The sequence below is a fragment of the Mycetomoellerius zeteki genome, unplaced genomic scaffold (genome assembly GCF_001594055.1).
Source record: "Mycetomoellerius zeteki isolate Tzet28-1 unplaced genomic scaffold, Tzet1.0 scaffold243, whole genome shotgun sequence".
Classification (NCBI taxonomy): Eukaryota; Metazoa; Arthropoda; class Insecta; order Hymenoptera; family Formicidae; genus Mycetomoellerius; species Mycetomoellerius zeteki.
In genome coordinates, this window is record NW_017257220.1 from 1,092,617 (window position 1) to 1,111,030 (window position 18,414).

General features: G+C 28.8%; 1 long non-coding RNA gene across 1 annotated transcript; it reads left to right on the top strand.

Moving 5' to 3' along the window:
• Positions 1-9,111: 9,111 nt before the first annotated feature.
• On the top strand, positions 9,112-18,028 carry LOC108723515 (uncharacterized). Its single transcript, XR_001936649.1, has 3 exons — positions 9,112-9,124; positions 15,180-15,181; positions 17,917-18,028. It is a non-coding gene; the product is annotated as an uncharacterized lncRNA (long non-coding RNA).
• Positions 18,029-18,414: the final 386 nt, after the last annotated feature.

An 18,414-nucleotide genomic window follows, 5' to 3' on the forward strand; every position in this document is an offset into this window, starting at 1 on the left:
TTCGAAGAATTTTAATGTAAATCTCTCTCATTTCTTAATAAAATTACAATAAAGTAAGTTTGATCAATTTTACTGAAGTGCATGGTAAAAATCTTTACAATATTGTATTGTACCACAACTATCATATTTTCAGAGTAAATTTAAAAAGAAAATTCTCTCCGTGTACAGATGCCGCGCAGTTAAAAATCAGTTGTTATTCTGTTAGCATGTAACTCCTAAAAAATTTCTACGATTAAAATAACATTCCGTTCTACATTTCTGGAAAATTAACTTGGATTCTTCAATGGTATAAAATATTAAAGCTGAGATAAAATTGTCAGAGCGTGTTTATTTCCGCTATGTGATCAGTACCAAACTGTGCAAACTGAAATATCCACAAGAGAGACTGCCTGTTATACATATTTGTATAGCAAAATGAGCACGATTTCACGCGATACAAACATTTTAGTGAGTACGTCGATATTCACAGCAGTTACAATATCGGTGAGTGTAAAATTCATAACTTAATTGTATTTAATATTTTAAGTGAGACTTTCAAATATATCGTAAAATTAATATGTTAAATTAATATGTTGAAATGTTAAATTATCAAAATAATGCTTATTATTACATAATTATGAAATTATTAGTCGTATTTTAAATTAATTTTTAAATAAACGTGTAAATTAAAAATATATATCTTTCTGAGAAAAATATTAGAAATTAATATTTTATCACGTGCAAGCTTTTCTTATATTATCCGTGCTTCTATTATATTTCTACCTTATATTATACTTCTATTATTCGACATATGGGATCGCGACAGTTTTAATAATCTATTGCATATATCTCATCTATTCATTCATCATTAGCTACTAGTTGCATATTTCGAAGCTAATTGCGTGTGAATTTTCATGATTATTATTTTTAAATACCCATGTAAAATTATAGAATCTACATAATAGTCTTGGCGTATGATCTTAATGCTACGTACATTAATAATCATTCTTATTATGCATAGAAAGCGTGATTGACATTATAGGGCCTAACTACATTACGATGACTAAAAGCAAATGTGTGGCGAACTGTATTACAAAGTGCACAAGCGTAAAAATGTCTTGATTACAGAAACACTTAACACAAATTGTGACGTACAATATGAATCGTATTAAGCACGCCATATGTGACAGATTGTATACTATATGCATACGTACGCTTTTATCAATCTGTGTGCGACAGCTTTTATCACGTAATCATACTCTAAAGAAAATAAATTAAGCTTAAATATTATAAATAATTAATATATGGAATTATCTCATTTTCTCTTATGAATTCCGTTTTGATTAAAAATTAACCAGGATACCATCATGGATACCACATGTTAAAATAAATTCCAATCGGAATTATTCCGTTTTCCCTAGGAAACACAATAGAAATCTAGGGAATAATTCAATAATTCCAATCGGAATCCATTCTGACTTGTTCCATGGTAGGTGCTCTGAATGCTTCAGAGAGACAGGGAGATCAGATTGGAAAAGGTATCAAGAACTGATTGATGCCACGGGATCACTGAAAATGCGTAAAGGTTTATACATATATATATATCATGTCTATAATCCGTTCGAAACTTATAACATTGAATATAATTTATGGTTATTCATCAAACTATCTAGCAGAAGATGATAAAAAAAATATTATTCATACACGGAAAGAATTTTCTTTTAAAATTTACCCTGGAAATATGGTAGTTGAGGTACAATATATAATATAATATTTTAAAGATTTTTACCATGCATTTCAGTAAAATTAATCAAACTTATTTTATATTTTATTATAGTTTTATTAATGAATGAGAGAGATTTATATAAAATTCTTTTCGAAATACAATGTTGTCTCACGACTATCATATTTTCAAAACTCTAAGAAAAAATTCTCTCCGTGTAGCATTGTTATCAAATAAAAAGTTAATTACTATTATAAATTCTAATCTATATTGGCGGCAGTTTAGGTAGATTAAGACAAAAATGTCAATGTAATCATGGTGTTAGGATTGTTAATAATTATGCTGATATAATAAAAGACTTTAAAATAAAGAATTTGTATCTGTCTATATATTTTAATAATTAGTCAATATTCCTGCTATAGTTTTCAATTTCTTCGATGTTATGATCAATTAAGTATTGTTTGCTAAATTAGCGTGGAAATATATAAAGATAACAATATTTACCGCTGCGGGACACGTTCAAATGCTGATCAACAGAGTGAGGAAATATAATTGTGTTTGTACGGAAGAAATTGTCTAATTGCCTTGCGGCTGATGTATGCGATCAATACAGGTAATAATAATTACAACTCCCTGCATTTGACTACTAATTTTGATACAGCCTATTTCAGTAAATATCTAAAATACATAAAAACCAAATAATCTTAGGCTGTCAAGTAATAAAAAGTTATGTTGCAAAATATTATAATGAAAGGGGTACAAAACAAATTTAAAGAGTTGGGCAAATTTATGATTTTTTATTCTGATTTATACTGATCTTTTGTTTTCTTTTTACGAAGATTAATGGAATATTACATCGTATAAAATATGTGCCATTTATTTTAAATGTCGAATATATACCTTGTTTAATGAACCGTCCAACTATTCACAGCTTTAGTTCAATTCAGGTATCGTACACATGACGGAAAGTTAATTGAGCAACACTAAACTGTAATAACAATCTAACGTAATAAAATAATCCATGTGTATACGGCGTTTATAGATGACCATGCAGATTCGGATTTAATATTGAAATTGTATATAGGATAACAAAATCGCGGATACAATCGGCATGTACCACTGCATTTCAAATATCACCGTAGTTTTCGAATTTATTCGATTGAACGATGTGCAATGCAATAAATCGTAACGACTATACAGGATGCATAATAATAATAAGGTAGTAATTTTCAATAGACATGGCATTATAATACATAATTATATGTCCATAAATTGGACTTACATTAAAAAAAATATATAAATATAATTTAGATGCGACGGATATAAAATTGTATTTCCACCGTACCTCTTACGAGATGATATTTACCTTCGCATTAAAAAGATTTTAGCAAAAGAATTTTGCGTAGAAACACTTGGTCGTCAATTGGAATAAAAGAAAAAGTTCATGTAAATATAAAATATATTCATCTACAAAAAAACAGTCACTATAACTCGTTTTTTTACGGGTAAATATATAAATATAACTTTGAAAGAGCAACATTGTAGATATGTGTATCCCAGCTTTTGCTCCAGGCCAACATATAGGAATCAATTCGCTAGAGATCGATAGCAAAAACTGTAATAAAACATTTTTTTGCAACTTTCCTCTCTCGTTCGTGCATCATCACTTACTCGATAGTTCCATCATGATTTTGTGATGATCGCATGGTCGCGTTGTATGTAACATACGTAACATCTCTCTCACAACTCAACCTGACCCGACCCGTTCACCCATAATCCACCTAAAGGCGGTCGAGTGAAGCACGCATACAAATGACAGGAAGTATCTTCGAATATTTATTACAGCACTACATTAATAATCTGACATACTACATTGTTTACGTTTTCCGTGTCTAGCTAATCTCTTCCGGTGATCTAGGACGAGATGAGATGTGTCCCCGTAGCGATATGTTTTCTCACGCATTACCGTGCGATGAATTAATTACCCATCGCTTCGGACATCCATCACTCTCGAATAAGTTCATTAAAATTTTCCGGATATCCGCATCACATTGAGTATTTGAAAATTTTTAAAGAGCAATATCTGCAAGAATAATGAGTGGAAACGCTTTCATTTACTAAGAACGTTTAACTTTCTATAAAAGGCAATCTTCTACGTCGCAGATTCTATGATAAAATTAATGTCAATTTTTTCTTAGAGAAAAATTAGCGGGAGACTGTTATTTCTCTCCTCGGGTTTTCCTCCGGCGCGTCTGTTAAAAGGACATGTACTCTGTATACTCTAGTTAAATTATGAATTCAATTGGAAGTGTTCGCGTTTAGGACACTCGCCATTTACCGTTTAGTGCGACGGTGCATCTCAAACATATGAGTGTATGTACATTTATAAGAAGTTTAATAAGTATACCGAATATATACGTACATATATATTATCTAGTATATATATATTATCTAGTATATATATATATATTATCTAGTATATTATAATCTAGTATATATATATATATATATTCTGACAGTTCAGAAATTCATTTTCGTGTCACTGTTTCTGGAGGTGTTGAAGTATATAAATGGGAACAGACAGAGAGAGGGATGTGCCGCATGCTGCCAGTTGTTCGCGAGCGGTAGCAATTGTGGAAACTGTCTCAGGCACTGGGCGCGTTAACATTTTAACGCGTTAGCTCGCGAAACGGCCTTCCGGCTCTCTTCAGAATTTCGGTTGACCCCGGAAGTCAAGCATGAAAATTTATTAATCCCCGCAAATATCTTTCTGGTCTCCGTGCGTCATTATACTCGAATTAGTGATTCGTCTCTGCATGTTGCCACGGATGATCTAATATTACAATTGATTGTATAAAATTTTACTTGTAGAAAATTTACTAAAACTTTGTCGCGCATATTATTGTAAAAATTTCAGAATTCGAACACTTGTTTAATTTGAAACTGAGTAATTCATAAATAAATAAAACGCGTGTATTAATTAATCGTACACTAAAGGTTTTCCTAGTCTCACTATTTTGCTCGATATTTTATTCCCTTGATATACGGAACAAATTAAAAACATCAATTTTATTAAATTGCTAAGAATTTAAAAAATGTATGTGTTTATCGAGTGATCATCTGTATCATATTCTTTCGTTTTCATTAAAATTCTATGCCGAGAGTATAATTATTACAAACATATAAAACGAAACTCATAAATCGTTAGAAAGACCATGCCGCTATGATAGACATTTTAAATGGGTTGCTGAAAATATAATCCTCGAGCAAATTCCATCCGCGATTTTAACATCACGCAACATAGGTTATATTTGTTACTGCATACCTCGCGAGCCTATCATGCAAATATTATTTCATATACATATGTATAATAATGGCGTTGAAATTTCAGAAAAATTAGGTCAAGCTTCTCAAGCATGCTTTTGCTTTGTGCATTTTGACAGCAAATATCTTTTTTTGCTATGTTTTGTCACGATTTGGAAATTTGCCGAAAGTTCGCGTAAAATCGTATTGTTTGTGATTTTCGTATCGATTGCGCGGAATATGATTGATACTCGACAACAACGATAACCACGAATGATAAATCAGACATCCGCGGCACGTCGCACGACTGCATATTGCAATTCGTAAGTGAAACTGTGGTAGACCTAGAGCGAAAATCGAATCGGACTCTTCGTGAGAAGAATTTTAATCAGCTATTATTGCTGAAATGTAGGCAGCTTATTTTTTAATTTATAGAGCGACGTTACGCCTCCGTATAATCTACTAAATACGTACTGCTTTCATATCATGCTTCAGTATTACTTTGAAGGACATATTACAAAAACACAAGGGATCGTACGTTTGGGTCATCTGATAATCTTGCACATGATTATCAAAGGTATTATATGTATTATGTATCTAAAATAATATTCTTGTCTATAATAACAGGATAACGGATTCTTTTTTTTTTTACAGAAAACGTAAATTACGCACATTGAATATTTTATGAAAAATCTGAATGAATAATACAAAATAGTAAGTCTAATCAATAACGCATACTAATTAAAATTGTAATTTTTAATAAACCTCGTGACTAACGGATTTGTTACCTCGGATTTGTTACTTTTATTTAAATTATGATCATGTTGACGTATTTAGAAAATTGAGTTTGGTATACAACATTATATTTATCGCTAGAAAAACGTGAGCAAATATAATTATAGACAGCTAATTAATATGTCAGTACTCACTGAACCGATATAACCAGTGTTGGAACGTATCTAGGTAAAAGTATCTAGATACAGTATCTAGATACTTTAACTGTACCTAAGTGCATTACCTAGATCCTTATAGGCGGAGATACCTATATCCGTACCTAGATATTTTTTGATACGGTATCTTTTAAGTTTTAGATACATAGATACAAGGTATTTATACACAAATACTGTCGCCACTATTAAAAGTGCCTTCCTACAAGCGACACAGTATAACACAGTGATCATCTCATCCTTGTTTAACATTTACGAACAACAAGGATGTAATGATACACTGTGCCTCATACCGTGTCATCTGTGTCGCTTGTTGAAAAGCAAGCAAATACTAAATCAACTCAGAAATTAACAATCTAGTACTAGTACTTATGCGCTGATATATTAATTAAAGACCGATATTCTTATGGTTAAAGCTATTCATTAAAACTAAAAATTTATGTAATCAAGGGTAAGAAATTGATAACGAGTAGAATTAATTTTATGATTTATCAGTTTTGTAGATATGCTTATGCATGTAAAACTAAATAATACTCAATATTTATTTAAAACTATTAATGAAACAGATTTTAATGTTATCGTCTGGGTTTTGTTAAAATAAACAAACAAAATGTGATATTTAATTTACGTTGCTTATTACTTCTATTTTTCCTGTTTTCCCCCATTTTTCCTTCTTTTTTTATTGAAAGTACCTAAAAAATATCTAAATTTTCAGATACTTTTTATTTATATCTGTATCTATACCTAGGTAATTGTAAAAAAATGTATCTATACTTATATCTATAATAAATACTTTTCCCACACAATACCTATATCTATATCTAAATACCTTTCAAATGGTATCTGTTCCAATACTGGATATAACATAATATTTGATTTAAGATTTCCGCTCTATAGTAAAATCTGAATTATTTACATAATTTATATGTAACAATATTATCAGATTAATCTGTAAACTAGTAATTTATAATAATATTTTTTTAAATGTTCTATATAACACGTCACTTTTATGACGAATGTTAATTTTAATATATAAGTAAACAATTTATATATACATATACATATATATATATATACACACAGTAAAGTTAATGTTCCATCTTTTTATTTCAAGTATTTTATTTGAATCTCTGTATCCGCATAATTTTGTCGGAGCTCATTTCATTTCCAGAGAAAAAAATTCACATAAATTGTGCTGATAGTATCACATAACTTTGTACCGCGACAAAGAAACGTACGACATTCAGTTTCGCTACAGAGATAAAATGTACAAAGTGTATCAAGAACGATAGGGATGTACAAATAAATCAGATTCCCTTATCGCTGACATTCAAAGTCAAAGAAGAGTGCATAGTATTCAGCGTAGGTTTGAAAGATAAACAAGATGCCTAAGAAACTTTTTTTTATTTTTAATGGATTTTCTAGTAATAAAAGAGTCTAATACACGGAAAGAATTTTTTCTTAGAATTTACCCTGAAAATATGACAGTCGTAGAACAACATTGTATTTCGAAGAATTTTAATATAAATCTCTCTCATTCATTAATAAAACTTCAATAAAGTATAAAATAAGTTTGATCAATTTTACTGAAATACATGGTAAAAATCTTTAAAACATTGTATACCTTGTACCATAACTACCATATTTTCAGGGTAAATTTAAAAAAAAAATTCTCTCCATGTAACTAGTATAATATGTTGAATTAAAATTTTATTAAGACTATTTCACACAAAACGTTTTTTCTGTTTGCAAAATTGAATACTATAATTTGTAATGTTTCTTCAACTTGTTTATTTCTCGCGTGTTATATTTTATATAATGAATAAATTCGTCTTTGATGCATCATACTTCGATATAGTATATATTTTTCATCTTTTAAACTGGTGATAAAGTAATAGTGTTATAATGATATTATAATAGTTGTAGTTTATATAAAAATAAACATTATAAATTTTTATTAAAAAGATAGTAAATTATTTATTTATTTTATGTGTTACACATAAATGGCCTATTTATTTTTTCATTAATTCTAGCTGTAATAATTAAACAAAATGGTTTCGATCAGAAAAAAAATTTTGAATAAGATATTATAAACATATTATGCATTTTATTATTATTTTTATTTTTCTAATACGTATTTCTCGAAATACGTATGTTAAGAAATTTTTAAATATATAAAAATTATTTAATTAAAGAAATGTTTTTAAATGTCAACGAATTCCCATAGCTATCTAGTATTGTAAAGTATGCGTGTCACGATTGTAATGATTTTCTTTCCTTGATGAATGTGCTTCATCGACTGGCACTACCAGTAATATAGTGGAAAATAGCGAGTGAGAAAAAGAGTTACCTGCGATAAGCACCATATTTCTTATGTTTTACGAAAAGAGAGGTTGGAATGGTAGACATGAGAGAACAACGGCATAAAGAGCTGAAAGATCAGATAACGTAAAATTTTTTTATTGAAAAAATGCACAGCCCAAGTTGCTAAACAGAAAAAAAAACCGTAAAAAATACAGTGCGAAGAAAAAATGAATAAATAACTCGTAATTGCATTAAATATAGAAGGTGTAGCTGTTATGTTTATATTGTTATATGTTTGTAACATATTTCGCATTTTATACACAAAGTTAAAAACGGTTGGTAATTTTTCTTAACTGTGGTAATTTTTCAACAACACTAAAGAAAATGATAATTTAAAAGAATTAATACAAATTAAATAAACTTTGTATATGTGTGTGCGTGTATACATTTTGCGTTTTACTAACGAATATATCACAAAAATAATAAGAATTATGATTAATCCAACGAAGAAGTGCAGGATGTAATAATATTTGGCCTATCTATATAATATGAAACAAATATATTACGTGATCTATTTGAAAAACTAATGTCGAAAAGAGAAAGAAAGAGAGAGAGAAAATTGTCAATATATTAAGTAGTTAATTAGATAGATGTCAATAATAGATGATTGAAAGGGAATAATGAATGATTTCTTAGTACTTATGCTTTAAAGTATCGATTTTTTTTAACTGTATGAACACACAATTTGTACTTTATGGAAATTCTGTTAGGTGTGGCATTACTAGTCAGAATTAGGCGGAAGTAAAGGCACACACCCATTTGTGAAATGGTGGACAACAGATAATTGACTTAAAATATTGAGTATAAAGTGAAATTGTTTTTCGTGGAAACAAAGAATATAATAGAGATTCAGAGACGTACCAATCTATATCGTTCAATTATGCTGTGCGTTATTTAAAGATTTACGTCGAAAGTAATCAATTACAAGAACGCGTTTTTTAAGAGATTGCCAGACAAAATGGTAGTCGTATTGAATGTGATTCATTAGAGTTTTCGGACTTTGATTTAATTAATTCTATACCAATTCTGTAATAATTTTATTAAAATAAATGTATTATATATATAAAATAAATGATATGACATTTCGTGTGCCACCCTGCATTTCACAAATTGGTGTGTGCGCCTTGCATCTGCGTCAAATTCCGACTCGCAATGCCACACCTAATAGAATTTCCACGAAGTAGGTATAGAATTTGCTTACACAGTAAAAAACCGATACTCTTTAAGTATAAATGTAATGAGATAATTAAATGGTATAACATTTCATACACCATCCCACACTGAAAAAACGCATGTAATTTTACATGGAAATTACATGTTTATGACTGGAAAATTATCTAAATTACTTAAATATGATTGGAAATTTACTGGAAATTGTAAATTTCCAATCATATTTAGGTAATTTTCCAGCCATGAACATCTAATTTCCATGTAAAATTACATTTTTTTCAGTGTATATATACACAATTCATAGTATATATATATATATATATACACACATAATATTAGTATATACATATGTATATAAATTGTTTGACATTTAAATTGTAATAAAATTGTTTAAAATCGCTTCTAGAGTTATATACTTTTAAACGTATACACACACACATATATATATATATATCTAATCATATTACTCACAAAATTATTATCTGATGCTTAATAATTTATATGTTTTGTTTTATTTACAGACTTTCATCGAGAGATGATCGCAAGTTCAGAAGACCAAATAAAACTGCAATTATTGCGAATGCGGACAGTGAGAATCACTATTATATTTTTTATTTATATTAAACTGCAAAATTTTAATATATATTGCTCAAAAGAATGCTATAATAATTATCGTTGAAAATTTTCGATAAAAAAAATCATTCATGAAACTATGAACAGTATTGTGAAATAATCGCAAAACGTGGAACTCTGCTTCGAACGTGCAAAAAATATTGATTTTATCGTAGCATTGTTCTGGACTGTAGTTCTAAATATTACAGAACTAGCAAGCAGTGAGCAAAACATTCACGAATACAGTGTGTGATAACAGTTTGATAAAGTGACATCTCTCAGAGCAATGTAACATTCGCTCTATCGGAATATATTTCACTGGCATGGGCGCATGAGAGAGAAAACGAAAGATCGAAGAGCACGAATGACAAGAAAATGTCGATTCAGAAGCGCAACCTGTCCGATAACCCCGTTTCTACAGAATATTTCGGTACTTTAGGGGCCAATGATGACTCGTCGATCATTACCAGCTTTCCCCTGTTCTCCACCGTCACTTCCAGAATTGTCAACGTCACCTCGCCAATTATCCCGCAGTCATCAGGTCAAGACAGTCTCCTGGAGAATCTTATTATACCATTATATGGTACAATCTTCTTTCTTTCCATCGTCGGGAATTCTTTAGTGCTCATTACCCTGGCGAGGAACAAACGGATGCGCACAGTGACAAATGTTTATCTGTTGAATTTGGTAAGTTTCTATACTCTACTTGATTTCTATACTCTACTTAGTTAGATAAAAAACGGCTGTTATGGCTCCTCCATAAAAATGTGGAAAACTATAAATTTACAAAATAAATTATTCTTCTTCATTTGAAATATCTAATATTGATAGACTAATTTTCAAAATTTTAAGATTATTTAATACATAATTAAGAAATATATTTCATGGCTCTTGTTTCTAGTAAAAAGTACGTGATACATTGCTTTTTTAAACAAATAATCAAGTTTTTTTTTAAATACGAATACTGTAAAATGCATTTTAATTATAATTATATATTTTAAGAAACAATTTAAATACATTTTTTTGTTCATAAATATGTACCTTATTTAAAATTCAAATAATAATACATTCCACTATTGATGCCGACCGGATGCTGCAGAAATTGTTCATCAAAGATCTCGCAAATTAGCTTTCATATTTTGCACACAATGGTATTTAGCGGCAACATGCGGTAACAGGTTCATCCAAAGCTGATTATCCCGGTGACATTACTGACAACATGCGATAACATTAGATTGCTCTGTAATTGATCTTAATTGAATATACCCGAGATGAACATTCTGATATTATCTTTCATATTTGTTTGAAAATTATTATTAAAATCCAGTTAGTAAATTTTTTTTACTTGTGCATACCGTATTTATAACTCATAATAAATAAACAATGTTAGTAAACTTTTAATTAGCATAGTAATAATAAATATTAAATTCAATCTCACATATCCACAGAGCCGTTACTCTTTAAATATATAATTATTTTTTAATAAAGTTCATGTCTCAAATCATCTATCAATTATATTCGATGCAAAGTCCTTTCGTGATTCGAACATATGTAATATATGATTCAAATATAAGAAAAGAGAGTTATATACTAGAAAGACATTTATTTATATAATATTGCTTTCTTGATTACGTTACATCAACTACTTATTTTTGACACATAATTTTTCATCCCTCAATTTTTCATTCCCGCGCGGTTAATGCATTATTTAAAAATAATGTGCAAACGCATTCTACCTATAGATTTAAACGCTTTTTCAAATCAGACACGAGGTAAAATATAATATTGCGTGTGTGCTCAATGAAATATTTCTTGCAACTTTTACAATGTCTCATGCAGGTTTCTGTACGAGCAAAAATATCCGCTGGCTTGCGCGAGAGTTAATAAATAAAAACAGAGGATGATAAGAGAGGCAACGAGACCAGGAGATTCAAGGGTCTGCAATGTCCTGCGCGCATCTGTTTGCCAGACCGTTTTTGCATATTTCGCGCGAGTGATGTACGGAAAAACTGCCAACAGCACTATTTTTTTGGCTATACCGGCTGCTAGTGATTCGTCACGCAAGCATTGTCATCATTCTTCCAGAACAAAGAAAAATGTTGGTCACGTTCCCGAATATCGGAAACCTAAGACCTTTTCTCGCTATGTTCAATGAGGGCAAACAATTGATCAGTGATAAAGTGGGTTTTTTTTATAAAGAATATTTGCGGACGTCATATGGCATTTAGTTGATTAATTTTACTTTATCATGTAAAATCGCAGCATAAGAAATCTTCAGCTTACGCAAAAACAAAATTTATCGGCGTCAATCGTTCATTAATATAGAAAAAAAATGTTTCTGGTTTACAGCTAATTCTGATTAGTTGAAATTGCATTAGCTACTATAGCTATGAATTTGCTAATACATACAAAGGATTTGCTGCTCTAGCTAATATAAGGACGTGATAGCAAAATATGCATGTCTGTTACAGATCGATTTATTTAGCAATGTCAAGTTAGTTGTCACAGTTATCGGATATGTCCGTGGAAAAGAAAATTGTCTTTACCACAGTTAAATATGGTTTGCTGAAACTGTACTTGCTACCAAATTGTCTGTTACACAGAAAACGTTTGCTGCAATGATCAATACATCGACATAATAGCAAAATGCTTGTCTGTTACAATGATAATATTTAAGCCTCACAACTAATGGAAATTAGACCTCGCAGATACGACGTTAGGTGTCCATATAATGCTACTGAATTTAGCTGCCATACCTAATTTTTAGCTGTGGGAGCTAATCTTTTTTTTCCGTGAATACATATACTTTTTAATGTCGATAAATTGTTCAAGATATACTTTTAATAATTCAATAGATTTATCTTTAAGAAGAGTGTAATTTTTAAATATTGCTACTCTTTTCATGAAATGGCAACAATAAGATATGCAATGAATAAACAATAAAAATAAAAAGTATAGATGATTTACAAAGCAGTAGAATATATTGTCAATATTTTATCGATAAATGAAAATCCATTAAAATGACCGTAATCTTTAACCTTGATATATTTTATTTCTATCCGACCCATAGATATTCGATATATATCACTTGTTTTACGATATTTGTTCACTCGTGCGCAAGATATGAAAGTATAATCAAACTCTTTTAGGGATTTTTTTTACATAGACTATACATCGAAATTGTTAGCGAAGAAATATGAGTTTTTGAATATTTATATTAAACAAAAAATTCTAGTTGCACTTACAAATTGCAAAAGTACAAAAGAGAAAGCATGCACAATGCATAAAAATAATGCAAATATTATTTATAAATATTTAAAATGCAACGGATAAATATTTAAACTGATAAATAGGATTCAACTTTTTTTTGCTATTTTGCCTGCTCATCTCCACATCAAAGTATCCAACAGCATGCAATTCAAAGTGTAGATTTTTCATCTTTTTTTAGATTTAGCTTATTCAAATACGTAAAAATATATTGCTTGAATAGGAAACTGTTTGCAATATATACGATATATACATATGTTATCACTGTTGCAAAATATATTCATGAGTAAGAGCAATAACTTCAAATATTTAATTGTAAACGTTGCAATAATTACAATATTTATAAACATAGATACTTTATTTAACGTTTTCATTAAATATTAAAATTTACTACCTATCTATAGATCAAGATTATGAATTATAATTACTGTGTTTTTTTATTCATGTGAATACTTGAAACATTTTTTTACGTTCAGAAAACAAAAACATTTCAAATTGAAATAATTAACGAATAAATTTCAAGCGCATTTATTTTATGTAAAATTAAGTAAAATTTATAATTACTGATCATGCATCATTATTATTATTATTATTATTATCAATACATTTGATTACGCAAAATAACAATAATTAAAAGCAATAATTAAAAAAATAAGTATTTACTTTATAAGTTAAATATATAATATTAAAGTAAAAAGAATAGGTCTTTGCTTCTTTAAACTAAAATCTTTAAAAATTGATGCAAACTCTTAACTGTCGTGTGAGTTTAAAAATTGCGTAGGCTTTTTTACATAAATATTATTTAGTAAAAAACCATTCACCGCAAAAGTAGAGGAAGGCAATAACTTCATCACTATAAGTCCCGTCGCCATATGACATTTTTTTAAATAAAAGTAGAATATCTTAAGTTTTTTAAAGAAACTTGAAATATGGAAAAAATTTTTTAAAAGAAATACATTTATATGAATACTTTCGATATCGATTTACGCAGAATCTTTATGCATAAAAAAATCTAATATTTCTTGGAAAGGTTTTAAAAATTAAAACTAAAGTTCCTATAAAAAGCACAAGAGCAGAACTAATTTATACGTACCTTTTTAATTATAATTAATAATTAATTAAAAAGGAATTTCTGAGAAATTCGGTATTCAAGGTGCAAATAATGTATCCTTAACTATTTAATTACAAAAAAATAACGTAAATAATTTTTTAATACAAAAAGTTAGATTTATTAAAGTTCATGCTAAAAAAAATTAATCTTAGATTGATAAAAATATTTAACAATATAATTTTTTGGCATTTTTGTTATATTCCTCCAGATTATTTCCAGGCATTATTATACTGTAACAATATACCATATTATCAATTATAATAAAATAATAAAACCATAACTCATATATAATTTGTAAATAATATAAGAATCTTTTGTTATACCAATTTTTATTATAATTTTATGCAAGTATATATTTACTTAATAGTACTTTTATTATAATTATTATGTTTTAATATTAATTGATAATAAAAAGCATGCCGCTCTGTTGATGTTTAATCAAATCCTCATTACAGATAATTCTCATAAAAGCTCGTCGTATTCGGATCTCATAATGGTACTATGCAAAAAAAAAGTTTCATGAAGAAATATTTCTTTTATAATAGATATTCTTAGAAATAACGTTATGTAGAATAATGTAAGATTATAAGATAAATACTATTATAAATTTCTGGTTATATAGAAAATTAATAAAAAAAGAAATTTTGACATAATTTTATACATTAAATATTAAATAATATACTACGGAATAAAAATATGATAGTAGTGTAATTATTTTATGATATTAATAGTAGTACGATTTAAAAAAAAAAATATATATATATATATGCAATTTAAAAACAAAATTCGAACAATTACCAATTAATATATTTTAAAATATAAAACAAAGTATGATATTTGGAGAGAAAGTGTCGTACTGATATAATTTATCGCAACGATATTTCAACGATATTTCTCATTAGTTCTAGCAAAGATTTATACTTTACAATTATTTTTAAACAGAGTTTCGGCTGCAATTTTTTCAATTTTGATTTTTTAATATGAAACATGCGAACTCTTCCAGCATGATACTTCCTCTCTAAAGTATAAGAAAAAGATAAATATTTTCACTTTTGACTACAGATCCTGTAAGTACCACTCGGATTTTACCGAGATAATATGTATTAATCTTTCATACTGATTGTTGGCTCTTGATTGTCTTAATACAGTATTTCCTAGCAAAATCCTCTTGTGAGGTTCCCGCTCATGTAAGGCATATATTTTCCAAATATTTCATTTTGCGTTTTGTATTTCTGCAATCTTCCTTCAACAAGGATTCATCGTACTGATAAGCGCCTTAGCAAAGACTTTAGTTTGGCGCCGGGAAGCTTTTCCGGAAATGTAGTCAATAAATATAATATGCTATATGAATTCGCTGTGTGTTCGTAAACCATATAGATTATCGTATCGATACCAACTCATCGTGTGTAATATTCTTGCAAATAAATAACATCGAGTAAATAAATTTAATTTAATTTCCTTAGAAATATAGAAAATATCTATTTTTATATATTTATTTTGTGATATGTGATTTATTTTGTAGGCGAATTAGCGATATACTGTTGTCTATTAACAAAATATTCTATGTAGTTTGCAATACGTAAAAGATTGTATACACGATAAAACGCTTCTCGGTATCAGTTGTATATTTAATATCGTAAAACGGAAACCTACTCATGCATAAATATCACAAAATGTAAATTTAATCGCAAATATTTTTTACGACCTTTGCACATCGTTTATTTCCCGCTGGTATTTTGACTAGCGCTAAAAAAATTATTTGTGGAAAATTTTAGAATACTGTAATCTGTGATTTAAATACCAAAGAGTTCGCGTATTCATATGGACCAGACATCGCAAATGACACCGCCTGCTTCAAATTCGTCGTCATAATGGCCTTTTGTCTTCCACCACATGTATCACACGCCGAGCACAGATTCCTCGAATTCCAAGAGAATATACGCTAAATCATCATAAATAATATGTAGTGACTACATCTCATATAGTATCAGCTTTATTTATGTCTGCGTTATGTGAATTGTTTTTGACATTACGAAAGAAAAAAATGGTAATGCTTAGACACGTGGGATGAAATTCATTATAACCAACGTCATAATCCTGCATGGAGATTTGTAGATTTTGAAATAATAAAAAAAGAAATGATAAAAATTGAACTGCAATTATAGAATTTAAAAATGTAATAATAATAGATCTATAAATGAATTCGAGCTCTGCATCTACAAATCTTTTTTACGTAATTTGGTGTACAAACGAGAATTTTTTTTTATTGATCTAATGTATAAAAATTTCACGCAAATTGATTCAGAGCGATAAATTTTTTTCAATATGTTATTCGCATGGTAAAATGTCAAAGTTGAGACTGCTTAAATGCTACGCTAGTGTTCCCATCAATCAGAAATGATCGATACCATGTTCTAATTCAATATCATTCATCTGATCTCCCTTTCAACTTTCTATTTGTTCAATATATCTAAGACCACTAAATCAATATACAACAATTATTTTTATAACATGATTTTTATAACCGTAACAATTTAGAAAATAAAATGTCTATACCCACATGTTGTATAACACACATTTCTCTTGTTACGCTCATTCATCACCTTTAGAGATATCGATTATTTGAAATATTTTTTATTATTTCTATTGTGACTCTCAATAGATTATATTGCATCATCTATCTTAATATTTAATTATTATTCTAAATTGTATTGTACGTTATATTTTTTTAGATAAAATTTATTTGTTTAGAAATTTAAAAACATTGTGATAAATAAAAATTAATAAAATGTATTGATATTTATCTATAAAATTTATATCAAACTTAAATCAAGATTTCTAGCACATGATTCAATTTAATCTATCTCGCTTTATTGATTTCATCGTCGTTGGTGAAGTAAAGGTTCGAATCTGTCTCTGACAGAGGGTCGGCAATTGAAAGGGCCGAAAATTATTTCGCGTGTAGGAGTCAGTTAACAATTAACTGCCAAAGGTGACAAGTATATGACATTTCCACGATCGTGTTCATCGTAACGAAAGCGGAGAAAGTAATTAAAATAAAATAAAATAAAATTGAAAACTAACTGTCATGGGAGTTATATAAACGACATGAGATGTTATTTGCAATGTTACTAGGAGACCACGAGTTTTCTATGCATCAACTGCGCTGGATATTCTGCCGAAAACATTAATTGAATCTATAAAACTTTATTTTGAAAAGAGCTTGTGATTGTATTTTTAAGAAAAAAATTCACCTTAAGAAAAGAACAAAAGAAATTTAAAGGATTCTTCGTCAATACAATTTAAGCGGGGGTGCGCCAATAAAGCATAAATCTTCTGTATATTTTCTGTATATCGTATATTTATAATATAAAAAATATGATATAAATAAATAAAGTATATATAATCAATATAATATATTATAGGATCGTATATGTGAGATAATACAAATTAGAGAAATCAATGCTTTAAACGGTCTAGCTGGATCTTAAATACTTGTGTGAATTTATATATTATGTATGTAGTCCTTTGAAACGCGCGCCGAAATGATTTTTCGGTCTTGAAACGCTAACTCTATTAAACTTGTGACTCTACAAAGCTTGTAAGAAATCTATATAAATATTTTTTTCCAGATGAAAAACACAAGTATGCACTCTGATTTCAATGCTGCATTTTTCTGTGTGCAAACTTGATGCTTTCACATTTCCTTTGTTTAACAACTGCGCGCCCTGGTCTGATCAGAAATCCGGAGGCAGAGAGTGAATAAAGCTTTATTTCTTTTTTGGTTAAATAATCCCAATTAGAATCATTTATTTTGTGATGAATTCACAGGAAAGTAAATAGAACAGATAAATCAATTCTCCTTGCGCTGAACAAGAATCAATTAACGCTGTCAGGTAGATTGAATTTCAGATAGTCCATTTCACTACTATAGTCTA